Source organism: Macaca thibetana, chromosome 7 (assembly GCF_024542745.1).
Source record: "Macaca thibetana thibetana isolate TM-01 chromosome 7, ASM2454274v1, whole genome shotgun sequence".
In the NCBI taxonomy this organism is placed as follows: domain Eukaryota; kingdom Metazoa; phylum Chordata; class Mammalia; order Primates; family Cercopithecidae; genus Macaca; species Macaca thibetana.
In genome coordinates this window covers 78,767,327-78,783,325 of record NC_065584.1, presented here as the reverse complement: position 1 = coordinate 78,783,325, position 15,999 = coordinate 78,767,327, and the positions used below count along the sequence as shown (strand labels likewise).

The 15,999-nt window shown below is 34.5% G+C and overlaps 1 non-coding gene across 1 annotated transcript; it reads right to left on the bottom strand.

The window, feature by feature from the left end:
* Nucleotides 1–2,824: 2,824 nt before the first annotated feature.
* Nucleotides 2,825–2,930, bottom strand: LOC126960215 (U6 spliceosomal RNA). The gene has a single exon (XR_007727792.1). It is a non-coding gene; the product is annotated as a U6 spliceosomal RNA (small nuclear RNA).
* Between the last annotated feature and the right edge of the window lie 13,069 nt (nt 2,931–15,999).

Genomic DNA, 15,999 nt, shown 5'->3' with positions numbered 1-15,999 from the left:
CAGAAGAGTTTTCTGCAATAAGGGTATGGCTGGGTATAACACATTAGATGCTGATATTTGGATAGAAAAGAACAGTGTCATTTTATGACTTCTGCATGTATTTTTGAAAACTTTCAGACAATTTTATGTTCTCTACCATTTCTTATTGGATAAAATAAGAACAGAGTGGCAATCTGTATAAGGAAACAAAACACAATGGTATGTGTCTTCAAGATACACATGGAATGGCACCGTTTCACATTCAATGACATCTGTAGACCCAAAGGAGTGGAGGAAAATCTACCAATGAAATGGAAAACAGAAAAAAGTAGAAGTTGCAATCCTAATTAATGACAAAACAAACTTTAAACCAACAAAGATCAAAAAAGACAAGGAAGGGCATTACATAATGATTAAGGGTTCAATTCAACAAGAAGAATTAACTATCATATATATGGTATATATATGATATATATGTGATACATATATGCTATATATGATAGATATGATATATATATGATATATATGATACACACACACACGTGCACACCCACCCAACACAGGAGTATCTAGATTCATAAAGCAAGTTCTTAGAGACCTTCAAAGAGACTTAAACTCCCACACAATAATAGTGGGAGACTTAAGCATCCCACTGACAGTATTAGACAGATCATCAAGGCAGAAAATTAACAAGGATATTGGGACCTGAACTTAACACTGGAACAGATGGACCTGATAGGTTTCTATAGCACTCTCCACCTAAAAATAATGGAATATATATTTTTCTCATTGCCACATGGCACAGACTCTAAAACATCCACATATTTGGACATAAAACAATCCTCAGCAAATGCAGAAAGCTGAAATCATACCAACCACTCTCTCAGATCACAGTGCAATAAAACTAGAATTCAAGAATCAGAAAATTGCTCAAAACCATATAATTACATGGAAATTAATCAACCTGACCCTGAATGACTTATGGGTAAATAATGAAATTAAAGTAGGAATCAAGAAGTTCTTTGAAACTAATGAGAACAAAGATACAATATACCAGAATCTCTGAGGCATAGCAAAGACAGTGTTAAGCAGAAAATTTATAGCACTAAATGTCCACATCAAAAAGTTAGAAAGATCTCAAGCTAACAATGTAACATCATAATTAAAAGAACTAGGGAAGCGAGAGCAAACGAATTCTAAAGCTAGCAGAGACAAGAAATAACCAAAATCAGAGCCAAACCAAAGAGATTGAGATGTGAAAAATAATTCAAAAGATAAAAGAATCCAAGACCTGTTTTTTGAAAAAAGTAATAAGATAATAGACCACTAGCTAGACTAATAAAGAAGAGAGAAGCTCCAAATAAATACAGTTGGAAAAGACAAATAGGATATTGCCCCTTATTCCACAGAAATACAAATAACCCTAGAAGACTATTATGAACACCTATAAGCCCACAAAATAGGAAACTTAGAATAAATGGATAAATTCCTGGACACACACACCCTCCCAGGATTGGACCAGGAAGAAACACTATCACTGCATCCCTGAACAGACCAATAATGAGCTCTGAAATTGAATCAGTAATAAATAGCCTATCAACCAAACAAAAAAGCCCAGGACCAGACAGATTCATAGCCAAATTCTACCAGATGTGCAAAGAAGATCTGGTGTCATTCCTATTGAAACTATTCCAAAAAATTGAGTAGGTGAGACTCCTCAACTCATTCTATGAAAATGGCACTCTGATATCAAAACCTGGCAGAGACACAACAAAAAAAGAAAACTTCAGGCCAATATCTTTGATAAACATTCATGCAAAAATCTTCAACAAAACACTAGCAAACCACAGGCCAAGGTGTGGTGGCTCATGCCTGTAATCCCAGCACTTTGGGAGGCCTAGGCAGGTGGATCACCTGAGATCATGAGTTTGAGTCCAGGCTGGCCAACACGGTGAAACCCCATCCTTACTAAAAACATAAAAATCAGCTGGCTGTGGTGGCACGCGCCTGTAATCCCAGCTACTCAGGAGGCTGAGGCAGGAGAATTACTTGAACCTGGGAGGTGGAGGTTGCAGTGAGCCAAAATCACACCACTGCACTCCAATCTGGGCGACAGAACTCCATATCAAAAAACAAACAAACAAACAAAACAAAACACTATCAAAACAAATCCAGCAGCACATCTAAAAGCTAATCCACCATGATCAAGTAAGCTTTATCTCTGAGATGCAAGGTTGGTTCAACATATGCAAATCAGTAAACATGATTCATCACATAAACAGAACTAAAGAAAAAAAAAAAAACATGTGATCATCTCAACAGATGCAGAAAAGGCTTTCAATACAATTCAACATCCCTTCATGTTAAAAACTCTCAACAAACTAAGTATTTAAGGAACATACCTCAAAATAGTAAGAACTGTCTATGACAAACCCATAGCCAACATTATACTGAATGGGCAAAAGCTGGGAGCATCCCCCTTGAAAACTGGCACAAGACAAGGATGTCTTCTCTCGCCACTCCTATTCAATGTAGTATTGGAAGTCCTGGCCAGGGCAACCAGGCAAGAGCAAGCAACAAAGGGCATCCAAATAGAAAGAGAAGAAGTCAAATGATCCCTGTTTTCAGGTGACATCATTCTATATCTAGAAAGCCCCATATTCTTGGCCCAAAAGCCCCTCCAGCTGATAAACAACTTCAGCAATATCTCAGGATACAAAATCAACATACAAAAATCACTAGCATTTCTATACACCATCATCACCCAAGCCAAGAGCCAAATCAGGGATGCAATCCCATTTACAATTACCACAAAAAAAAAAAAAAAAAAAAAAGAAATACCTGGGAATACAGCTAACTAGAGAAGAGAAAGATCTCATCCTTGTGCAGGAGTCATGCTAATCTTCTCCACACAGTTCCAATTTTTGTATATGTGCTACTGAAGCGAGCACAGAAAGATCTCTACAATGAGAATTGTAAAGCATTCCTCAAACAAATCACAGATAACATCAACAAATGAAAAAATATTCCATGATCATGGATAAGAAGAATCAATATCATTAAAATGGTGACACTGCCCAAAGCAATTTACAGATTCAATGCTATTCCTACCAAATTACTAAAGACATTCATTACAGAAATAGAAAATGCTGCTTTAAAATTCATATGAAACCAAAAGAGCCCAAATATCTAAGGCAATCCTAAGCATAAAGAACAAAGCAGGAGGCATCACACTACCTAACTCAAACTATACTATAGGGCTATAATAACCAAAACAGCATGGTACTGGATGATACTGGTACAAATACAGACACACAGACCAATGGACCAGACTAGAGAGCCCAGAAATAAGGTCACACATCTATAACAATTTGATCTTCAACGTAGCTGACAAAAACAAGCAACGGACAATAAATGGTACTGGGACAACAGGCTAGCCACATGCAGAAGATGGAAACGAGACCCCTTCCTTACACCATACACAAAAGTCAACTCAAGGTGGATTAAAGATTTAAATTACAACCAAAAACTATAAAAACCCCAGAAGACAACCTAGGCAATACCATTCAGGACATAGGAATGGACAAAGATTTCATGATGAAGATGCCAAAAGCAATGACAGCAAAAGCAAAAATTGACAAATGGGATCTAATTAAACAAAAGAGCTTCTGCACAGCAAAATAAACTATCATCAGAGTAAATAGTAAACCTACAGAATGGGAGAAAGTATTTGCAAACTATGGATCTGACAAAGGTCTACTATCCAGCATCTATAAGGAACTTAAACAAATTTACCTAAAATATACAAACAATCCCATTAAGACATTTTTTAAGACAAGACATACATACAGGTGGCCAAAAAGCATGTGAAAAAAAGCTCAACATCACTGACCATTACAGAAATGCAAATCAAAACCACAATGAGGTACCATCTCACACCAGTCAGAATGGCTATTATTACAAAGTCAAAAAATAGCAGATAATGAGGCTGACAAGGTTGCACAGAAAAGAGAATGCTTATACACTGTTGGTGGGAGTGTAAAGTAGTTCAACCACTGTGGAAGTCTGTGTGGTAATTCTTCAAGGCGCTAAAAACCAAACTACCATTCAACCCAGCTATCTCACTACTGGATACACAGCCAGAGGAATACAAATGATTCTGTCAAAAAGACACATACATATGTATGTTCATTGTAGCACTGTTCACAATAGCAAAGACGTGGAGTCAACCTAAATACTCATTAGTGGTAGACTGGGTAAAGGAAATGTACTATGTATACACCATGAAATACTATGCAGCCATAAAAAGAATGAGATCATGTCCTTTGCAGGGACATGGATGGAGCTGCAGACCATTATTCTTAGCAAACTCACACAGGAATAGGAAACCAAACACCACATTTTCTCACTTATAAATGGGAGCTAAATGATGAGAATACACAGGCACAAAGAGGGGAACAACAGACACTGGGGCCTGCTGTAGGGTGGACGATGAGAGAAGGGAGAGGAGCAGAAAAGATAACTATTGTGTACTAGGCTTAGTCCCTGGGTGATAAAATAATCTGTATACACACCCCCATGACATGAGTTTACCTATATAGCAAACCTTCACATGTATCCCTGAAGGTAAAATAAAAATTAAAAAATTACTTTTTAGTGCAACATTTACTTTTTTAAAGAAATTTTCATGTTGCTCTTGTTTTGTAAGTATGTAACAAACCTTCTCAGCTTGTTTAGCATGATAAGGATTTATTAACAATCATATTTTTAAATTATAGATTTTTTCTAATAAGAAGATGAGAACACATGATATAATATTCCAAATAAATATAGTATACTTTTTGTATAATATTTTTATCTATTACTCACTATGATCCAATGATTTAGAGGCTATCATTATCCTATTCCACAAATCAGGGAAGTGGGTGGATTTTAATGCTATGGATTAAGTATCCATATTATAATAAAACCATTCAATATTTTGTGCAATTACTTATTTCATGCAATAATACATAAATTTACTAAAATATGCATTCCAACTTTTGAGGTGGGATTTTGTTTTCATTCAGTGCTGAATATTTCAATCATTCAGTTACATTTTTCTTTGTCAATAATAACATTAAATTTCTGTGCTTTGATTCACCATTTAGAATTGAAATCTGAACTACTCTCTATAGGAAGACCCACACATATAATGAAAAGTACAGGACCACTGTTTGAAAGAGTTGTGTTTAAATTACTTATCACATTGAAGTAGTAGCCAGAAGAGTCAACAAAAGTAATCTAAGAAGTTCAAATAATCTTTGTCACAGACATTTAAAAAGAGCAAAGAACTGTAGATTAGATCAAAATTTGCCTGGGTTTATCCACTCTCTGTACATAAGTGGATTTTGTAACTTGTATTTACTTAGATAATGTAGTTTACGTTGATGTTTTATCAGCAACAACACAGTTGTTTAATGCTAAAAGTAAATAGAATTTGGAACTGCTTTTTAAGTCAGAGTAGAAGAAAACATTTGAGGCAATTGAGATGTAATAATTGAAACATAAGCCTGCAAAAACAGAAAGATAAATCAGTGATTTCACCTGGTTTCTTTTACACATTCATTTTATATGACATGAGAATTGGCCTTCAACATTATTTACATCTATCCTTTCTATTCTATAAATGTATTATAGGGTGCTGAAAAATTACTGTTTGTAGCATTTCCACAGAGAGGAAGAGAGAATATTTCACTCAGCTTAAGATTTATGCTTGCTGAAGGCAGCGAGAATTGCTTGTGCACATTTTACAGAAGAATTTGACTCCTTGCCATAAAAGTTCAAGTGACCACTTAGGATTTCTCATTGAGAACCACTGTATGCAAACACATGAGCTGTGGATTGATTCTTACTTAATTACCAGACCACCAACTTTGCAAGTGCCATTAACTGCAATACAATCTTGGACACTGTGCAAAACCATCATGATTTTCCTTCTGATCTCTCCAGTGTGTTTCAGAGCATCTAGGAAGGCTCAAAAGTAGTACATGAAATTTCACTCTTATGTGTCAAGTTGATGAAAAAAGTGGGCATGCTACAATCCTTTCAGAGTTACAATTCAAGTGAGAAACCCAACTATATACTAAATTCATGGATAAACAAAGGGAACTTGAAAACCATAATTTCAAGTTTTATTTCTGCAGGCATTGGCATATGACACCAAATTATTAAATTTTGCATAATACAAAATTGAACACATGAGAGATTTACATAGGGATAAGAGAGCTTCATGGAGTTTGGGAAAATGCAAAAGCTACAGAATATTTTCATAATAGTCTTACGAAGCACAAACTGAACAATAGTTGTCAAATATAACCCTCTCCTAATTTGTATGGTAACTTTAGTATGTGTAACCATCACATAAGTGGGCAGGAAAGTACTGAAATGCAGAAACCATGTGAGGTAGCAGGTAGATGCTTGTTAGCGTTGGTTGCTGATGCATATGGATAACTAATAATCCAATACTAAAAGCATCTTCAACATATAGAATGTTCTGGATAAGGTTTGGGGAGGGGGATATAGTGCATTTTTGTAAATAGCTCCTGTGCAGAAGTTGTTTTCTTCACAACATGAACTAGGGAAGTTTGTAAATCAATCCTCTTATTCGTCAACAATGAAGAGAAAAAGCATGTCATTGGAAGGAAATACTCTCTACTTTTACAAGATGGTGATACGGTTTGGCTCTGTGTTCCCATCCAAATCTCATCTTAAATTGTGCTCCCGTAATTCCCACCTGTTGTGGGAGGGACCTGGTGGGAGATGATTGAATCATGGGGCGGTTTCCCCCATACTGTTCTTATGGCAGTGAATAAGTCTTATGAGGTCTGATGGTTTTATCAGGGAATTCCGCTTTTGCATCTTCCTCATTTTCTCTTGCCACTGCCAAGTAAGAAGTGCCTTTCGCCTCCCGCCATGATTCTGAGGCCTCCCCAGGCACGTGCAACTGTAAGTCGAATTAAACCTCTTTTTCTTCTCAGGTATGTCTTTATCAGCAGCTTGAAAACAAACTAATACAGGTGGTCTGGCAGGTATATTTGCACTACAAATAAAAAATAATCTCCTAAGGAATTATAGTTGACAAAGACATTAAGGCACAGATCATAGATCAGAAGACTTAATCTTTTAGGAAGGCAGTAGTCCCCAAAGTGATCTACAGATTCAATGCAATCTCTGTCAGAATCCTAGCTGACTTCTTTGTAGAAATTGATAAGCTTATTGTAAAATTCAGGCAAAATTGCAAGAGATGTAGGATAGCCAAACAGTCCAAGAAAAGAAGAAAAACGTATGGGGACTCACACTTCCTGACTTTAAAACTTACTACAAATAACAGTAATCAAGAAAATAAAGTACTGGTACAAAGATAGGCACAGAAATCAATGCAATAGAATTGAGCATCCAGAAATAAACGCACATAATTACGGTCAACTGATTTTTGATATAACTGTTAAACCATTCATTGGGGAAAGAATAGTTTTTCCAACAAATGATGTAGGAATAAGTGGATATCCACATACAAAAGAATGAAATTAGACTCTTAAGATCAGAAGCAAAAATGAAATAAAAATGGATCAAAACTTGAATGTAAGAGTTAAAACTATTAAATTTTTAGGAGCAAACACAAGAGTAAATCTTCCATACTTTGGATTTGGCCAAGGGTCCTTACGTATAACACCAAAAAGCATGAGCAAACAAACAAACAAACAAACAAAAGATAAATTAAACTTCATCAAAATTAAATATTTCTGTGTTTCAAAGGACATTAAGAAAATGAAAGAAAACCCCCACAGAATGGGAAAAATATTTGTAAAACAGATCTTTGCTAAATTACTTACATTTGGAATATATAAAAACTTATAGCTCAATAATAAAAGATAAAATCCCAAACAAAAAATAAGTAAAAGGTCTCAATAGACAGTTTTCCAAGGAAGATATGCAAATTACCAAGAAGAATATGAGGAATGCTCCACATCATTAGTTAGCAAAGGAAAGCAAATCAAAACCACAGTGAGATGCCACTTCAGATACACCAGGATGCCTAGAATAAAAAAGTAGGATAATAACCAGTGTCAGTGAGTTAGAAACCTTATATGACGCTGGTAAGAATGTTAAATTGTGCAATCTCTTTGGAAAACAGTTTGGCAATCCTTCAAACAAACATAGAGTTATCACACGACTCAACAATTCCACTCCTAGGTGTATATGCAAGAGAAATGGAAACATATGTCCATACTAAAACGTATGCATGAATATAGTAAGCACTGAATAATGATTCATAATAGCCAAAAGGTGAAAACAATCTAAATATTCATCAAAGACAGATGGATAAACAAAATGGCATGTCAATACATTGCATTTTTGGAAGGGAGCATAGAAAGAAATGAAGTACTGATATATCTGCCAGTTTGGATGAACATTAAAGATACTACCTTAAGTGAAAGATGCCTGTCACTGAAGTCCCCATAGTACATTATTCCATTCATATGAAAGTCTAGAAAGGAAGTCTATAGAGACAGAGTGTAGATTAATAGTTGTTTAGCGACGAGAATGGGGGTTGAATGATGCGGGGATGAGGAGATAATAGCTAAAGGGTATAGAATTTCTTTTTGAGGTGATACAATGCTCTAAAATTGATTGTGGTAATGGTTACAACATCTGTGAATATATTAATACTTTAAAAAATTTATGCATAAAATTATATATATTTTTTTCATGTACATGATGTTTTGAAATATGTATACATTGTGGAATGGCTACATTAAATAAGTTAACATATGCATTACTTCAAATGGGTGAATTTTAGCCAGTGATTTTTATCTTAATAAAGCTATTTTTTGAAAAAAAGGAATCTTTGGTGAGTTTATTAACTTATGCTGTACCTTTAACTCTAAGGCTAGATAGCAGCTACACAGCAGACAAATAATATGACTTCTGGAAAAAAAGGCATATTGTAATGTGTCAAATCCTTCGGAGCTGAATATTCAGTTCTTATAGATGAAGAAAAATATAAAATATTTGGCTTTTTTATACTGAAGCAAATTATTTGCCAATGCTAGCTAAATGAGGTAGGAAAACTAACAAGCCAAGGATTCGATTTCTATTGAGAAAAGCAGTCTTAAGCTGGAGGTTATCGTAAATCCTTATTGACTTACAATGAAATTCAAGAGAGCAATCAGAGGTAGTCTTTGAAATATATCGTTCCAAAAAACCATCTCTAGAGGAGGGAACTAAAGAGAAAAAAGAGATCAGAGAGTAGACTCAAGATAGAAATGATACAAAACATGGTTGAGATTTATACACTATGTAACCACGGAGATAGTTACATTCAAGTGTTTTAAGTGTGTATAACTGATTGTTCTAGACAAAGTAGACCAGAAGATCAAGCACATATACTGTAACTGAGAAAAAGAAATGGAAAGTTAAAGGTTTCCAAGTCAACATATAAGCCTGAAAAGAAAGAGATACATTTAACATTATCAGATTGCAAAGCAGTAAAAGTTATTTGTTGCCTAAAACTTTGAATTAGGATGTTGGGGTTTTTCTGTTTATCTGTTTGATTTTTTAAATTTTTATTTATTTATTTATTTATTTTTGAGATGGAGTTTCACTGTGTCGCCCAGGCACAGAGATCGTGCAGTGGCACGATCTCCGCTCACTGCAATCTTCGCCTCTCAGGTTCAAGCGATTCTCCTGGATCAGCCTCCCAAATAGCTGGGACTACAGGTGCCTACCACCATGCCCGGCTAATTTTTTGTATTTTTGGTAGAGACGGGGTTTCACCGTGTTGGCCAGGATGGTCTCGATCTCTTGACCTCATGATTCACCAACCTCAGCCTCACAAAGTGCTGGGATTACAGGCGTGAGCCACCGCGCCTGTCCTGGATGTTGGTATTTTTGGTGAGAGAGTCTAGTTCTGTTCACAGGCTAGGGTAGACCTATATTTAAGACTGTTATTTATTTATTTATTTATTTAGAGATGGAGTTTCGCTCTTGTTGCCCAGGCTGGAGTTCAATGGCTCAGTCTCGGCTCATTGCAACCTCCACCTTCCAGGTTCAAGTGGTTCTCCTGCCTCAGCTTCCCAAGTAGATGGGATTACGGGCATGTGCCACCATGCCAGGCTAATTTTGTATTTTTAGTAGAGATGGGGTTTCTCCATGTTGGTCAGACTGGTCTCGAACTCCCAACCTCAGGTGATCCACCCACTTCGGCCACCCAAAGTGCTGGGATTACAGGCGTGAGCCACCATGCCCGGCAAGAGTGTGATTCTTAGAAGCAGAATTTAAAGCTCTTTATGGATAAAACAGAGGACATTGAAATATTATTATATTTTTGGTAATAACTCAAATGCATGTTGAAAATAGTTTTATCTAGAATGAGTCTAAGAAAGATGAAAACAGAAGAACAGCATATAGCTTTCATTATAGAACTAGTGCATATGTATATGTGTACATGTATGTGTGTATATATACATACATGTGTGTATATACGTACATATATACACACATACATTATATATTATTTTATATATACACATATGTAGTGTCTGTGTATAGATACATATGTGTATATATACATACATATACGTATATATACACATATGCGTATATGTGTATATATATACACAGAATTGGTGAAGGTTATATTGAGGAAAGCAAATAGAGGTAAAAAGACCGTGAAATGTAGTATAAAGTGGTATAAACAGAAGGACCCGTGTAGAAAAGAACAGCAATATGCAACTTTAGAAGTATTGCCCCACTATAATTAATGTGCATAGATCTTCTCAAGAATGTAGGCTAACACCAGTTTAATTCAAGGGCAGCTAAGAGCTTCATGTAAGTGGAATGAATGCATTTCAATTAATATACTAGAGACATCCTATGTATCAGAATTCATTCTTTCCACGCTGTTTCGCATTCTTTGTCTTCCCTCTCAGCAGTGGGGTGTAATAGAAAGCTTACTTGCTTTGTATCAGACAGACTAAATTTAAATTTCAACACTGACTTATTATCTCTGTGATCTTAGTGATCTCAATAAGGAATTATTTTAGCATGGTTCTGTTCTCACTTTCTCTTTATATAGCAAATATAGTCGAGGTACTGGTAAGGTGAGGATCAAGGTCAGAAGGGCCCGGAAAAATGACAGGATGGAGTTGAAAACAGTAAGACAGGCCCTTAGATTAACTCAGAGTTCTGATGTGTGAGGGTCCAGCTAATTCCAGTCTTCTGCACTGGTTTCTGCTGACCCCACAAGATCATGACACCATGCTTCAGTGATCTGTTGAGGCCTTTCTTTTCCTCCCCTGTTCCTCACAAGAGCTCCAAACTCTTTTTTGGAATGCTTTTCTTTCTTTCATCCATAAACATTTTTGGCTCACCCTTATAAATAGTATAATAGTATAATATACTAGGTTACTTTGTGAATTGATAAGAAAGCTAAAGGCTCTATCTCCCCACTACTGTTATGTGGTTATGCCTTAACAGTGAAATTTAGAGACAATACAGATGCCTTTGCTGTCTGTCTTTAGGAGTGATGCCACAATTTGAGGTTAGGGTGGAAAGGTATTAACACGGAGGTGGAGATGCAACAACTCTATCAGAGCTGGTGGGGACTTGCTGGTGTCCCATAATCATTTATAGGGCTATTGCTGCTCTGATTCTCTCTAGGAGAATATGATATAGATGATCTTTCTACTATTCGGTAACCAGAGACATGCAAATATCAAACTTTTTGCTCAGATTTAGAAAAATTTCTATTAAATTTTCTCCAAGTCAGAGATTAGATGAAAATAGGAAGCACCGATACACACTTAGAACGTGAATAGCCATCTGTGAAAGTCCTGTGAATTATTCTCCAATTTTGCTAATCAAAATAATATTTGGTAAGAGCTAGTTGATAGTCAAGTAGCCTTTTAAATGATATTACTTAAATCAAGGAAGTTGACTTGGAAAACCTGTGTTATAACACCATTGAGGTGATTAATGGTATTATATACCTGCTCTAGCAAAATTCACCTCTGAGATAAAGTGCTATTTATATAATATCTCTTTTCATTTTCACCAAAGTCTTTTAACACAGTAAAAGTAGAATTCTAGCCTCAAGACTCATTTTTGCAAGGTGTGATTTTTTTTTCGGTCGGGTTTTAAGTTTCCATTACTTAAAAAAGACAGCAGAAGGTATAATTTCAAGCTACTACATACATAATATAGAAATATTTTTTGAAATTATGAACTTTTATAAATAAATAAAAGGTGAAACTAATTACTCTTGCATCAATGATAAAGCAAAATTCAGATGCTATTCATGCAAGAATTGAAATTAGACAAAAATTATATCTGCTTAGTGTAATTCTATTAGAAATGTATATGCTTATACAATATAATTAATTTTAAAAGTTTTTAACAGATTTTTTCCAGCTCTATTTAAGTTTGTGAGATTGAAGACATATGTACAGTTAAATTAGAATCTCAGATAAATAACAGCTATTTTTTCAGCCAAAGTATATTGCATGAGTTATACATATATGAAAAAAATATTGTTTATCTCATATTGGAAATTAATAGAGTGTCTTATAGTTTTATTTGCTAAACCTTTGTCTCTTTAATGGATAATTCCTTTATTTAGAGAATTTTTTACAAGTTCAGGGAATAAAGATGTTTTATAATCATTCTAAATAGGATATTTGTACAATGACTAAAGTGATACTTTTTATTTTGTGTCATTTAAAAAATTGAGGTATGAAGATTTCCAAAAATCTGATCTTAGACTAGAATTCCAACAGTTAGGGCAAATTAACAAAATTATTTTGGGATTTAGTTCACTAAAGTAGTAAAGTAGTGGTAGAAGATATTCAGAAATAGGAGAGAGGGAAGAATAAGTAAAATAGGGAAGGCAGTGATCTAAGAGAGGAATAGGAATCATCAATTTAAGGAATAGTAGATGTGCTAATACATATGATTTAAAGCTCATTTTCAGCTTTACTCATATAACACTATAGTTCAGACACAGTTATAAATACATTTACTGGATAGTGACTCTTTAATCTTTAAAACAAGCCTTTGAGTAGTTACTAATATTAGCCCCATCTTACAGATGAGAAAACTGAGGCAAGAAGAAATTACTTGCTTAATGTTGGACTGCAAGTAATGGTGGATATGGGGTTTGAAACCCACCAGGCTGGTTCTGCTGTCTATACCAAATCACTATTCAGTACTACTTTTACAGCTAATTCTATTTTATGAACAAGATATTGTAACAGAAATTAGAAACTATTATGTATATTGATGTGCAATACATCTTTATAAACTGAAATAATTAGTAACAGAAAAAAGAACAAAAATAAATCTGCTTTAATTGAGTAATTATGTTTTTATGCTACCAAATGAAAAAATGGTTGGTGTCTGTCTTGAGAAATTAAATCAAAATTTATGAAAATAAGTATATTTGCCACAAAACAATAAAACTATTGCCACTGCATCTAATTTTTAGGCCTAAAAATGAATTTGTGAATTTTTGGGGATGAGTCAGCACATAAATTTTCAACCATTCTGTAAAATCACATGTGGTAACCTTTACTTATCTTTAAACTTTTCCAGCATGATCTTAATGAACTTGAGTTTTACACACATATGTATTAATTCATTGACTTTTCCAAGAGTTAGTTTTTTGGTTCTTAAGTAATTCTATTATGAAGCAACAACTGAATCATCACCCTTGCTATTTGCTTTTCTTCAAGTTCTAACTTATCTAACTCTGAAATTCTCTCCCTTGTCAAAGGCTTTGGGATATTATTTCTCAAGCAATTACCTAAACTCAGTTTATCGACACTATATAATCCCATATCTATTGCAAGATTTATACTTTTACTTTTTAATCAGTTTTTGGCTATTTTAAAATTACTTCATTTTTTTTTTTTTTTTTTTTTTTTTTTGCAAGATCGGACAACCATGTAAAGATTGATCCAAGCCTTATGTAATGGGCAGATAAAGATTTAAATGGGGAGAGATGCTTGAATGGGTATTAATTTTAGAAGTGGTGAGTTTATCAGATAATGTTGTCTGATATGGGAAGTTTTACTTCCCAATGTGAGCAACAGAGCTGTAAGGAAAGAATAATAGATACTAAGATAAATCCCTTTTAATTACTCCTATTAGTATATTTGGAATATTTTTCAGATGTTATTATTATCCACCACATTCTCCCACGTGGATAGTAGCTGCTGTCATTAAAAATTTTTGCGCAAATGCAAAAAGTCGAAAGTACCTGTATTATTTTGGCAATGCAAAATAATTTAAGAAGTCATAGCTTTTGAGTTTGAAACTTAGTTTATTGATTTGTATCAGCTGCTTTAAAGCTCAATTAGTGACATACCAAATCAAAAGAAATCTTATTAAAAATACCACTGAATATGATCTATTTAAACTATAAAATCTTATTGATAGCTAGTACATACCTTAATGGGAAACTTATTTTTACCTTGCAAATTTTTAATGTCCGTCTTAAAACTGTAACCCAGATGCCAGAGTTACTTCTGAAAGATAGAGTCTGCCTCTTTTGGAAGTGGCTGAAACTAGAAACCTCTTCTCTCCTTCTCCAGTTCACTCCATGAATAAAAAGTAAGTAAAAAACAAATTCTAAAACACAATGTCTGCTCTAAATAGGTGCTTCTCTATGTACTAAATGCCTGCATTATATACATATTTCTGCCTTTACGTCTACGTAAATTTTCTCCTTTTATTTCTGCTTTCTGCCTGCTTCCCTATTTCCCTCCCTCTCTCCTCATCTTTCCTATCTCTCTTTACCTACTGATAATAATTTTCATTCTCTTATCCACTCATAAAGAATCTACCCATTTTTCACATGTAATTAGTTCCAGACACAACTCCTCTACAGTTTTTCCCTGTCTTTCTTATGAATTCATTAATTGCTGAGAAATATTAGCTTTACTAAACTTTATCATATATTAATTTTTCATTATAAAAGGGCCTCACTATAAGATGTTAAAAAATAAGAAATTTTACCTAGGCATATAGCTAACCAGGGAGGTAAAAGATCTCTACAAAGAGAATTACAAAACGCTGCTCAAATAAACCAGAGATGACACAAATGGAAAAATATTCTAAGTTCATGGATAAGAGGAATCAGTATCACTAAAATGGTGAAACAGCCCAAAGCAATTTACAGATTCAATGTTGTTCTCATCAAATTACTAAAGATGTTCATTACAGAAATAGAAAATAATGTTTCAAAAATCGTATAGAACCAAAAAAAGAGCTCAAATAGCGAAGGCAGTCGTAAGCAAAAAGAGCAAAGCAGGACGCATCATGCTATCTGACTTCAAACTATACTGTAGGGCTACAATAACAAAAACAGCATGATACTGGTACAAAACCAGACACATAGACCAATGGAACAGAACAGAGAGCCCAGAAATGAGGTCACATATCTACAACAATTTGATCTTCAACATAGCTGACAAAAACAAGCAATGGAGAAAGGACTTTCTATTCAATAAATGCTGCTGGGATAACGGGCTAACCATATGCAGAAGATTGAAACTTCCTTACATCACATACAAAAATAAACTCAAGATGGATTAAAAATTTAAAACACAACCAATATCTATAAAAATCCTAGAAGACAACCTAGGCGATACCATTCTGTATATAAGTACGGGCAAATATTTCATGATAAGGATGCCAAAAGCAATCGCAACAAAAACAAAAATTGACAAATGAGATCTAATTGATCTAAAGAGCTATGCACAGCAAAAGAAACTATTAACAGAGTAAACAGACAACCTACAGAATGGGAGAAAATATTATATTTGCAAACTATGCAACTGACAAAGTTCTACTATCCATCATCTATAAGGAACTTAAAAAATTTACAAGAATAAAAGCAAACAACCCCATTTAAAAGTAGGCAAAGAACATGAACAGATACTTTTCAAAAGAAGACATACATGCAGTCAACAATCATAT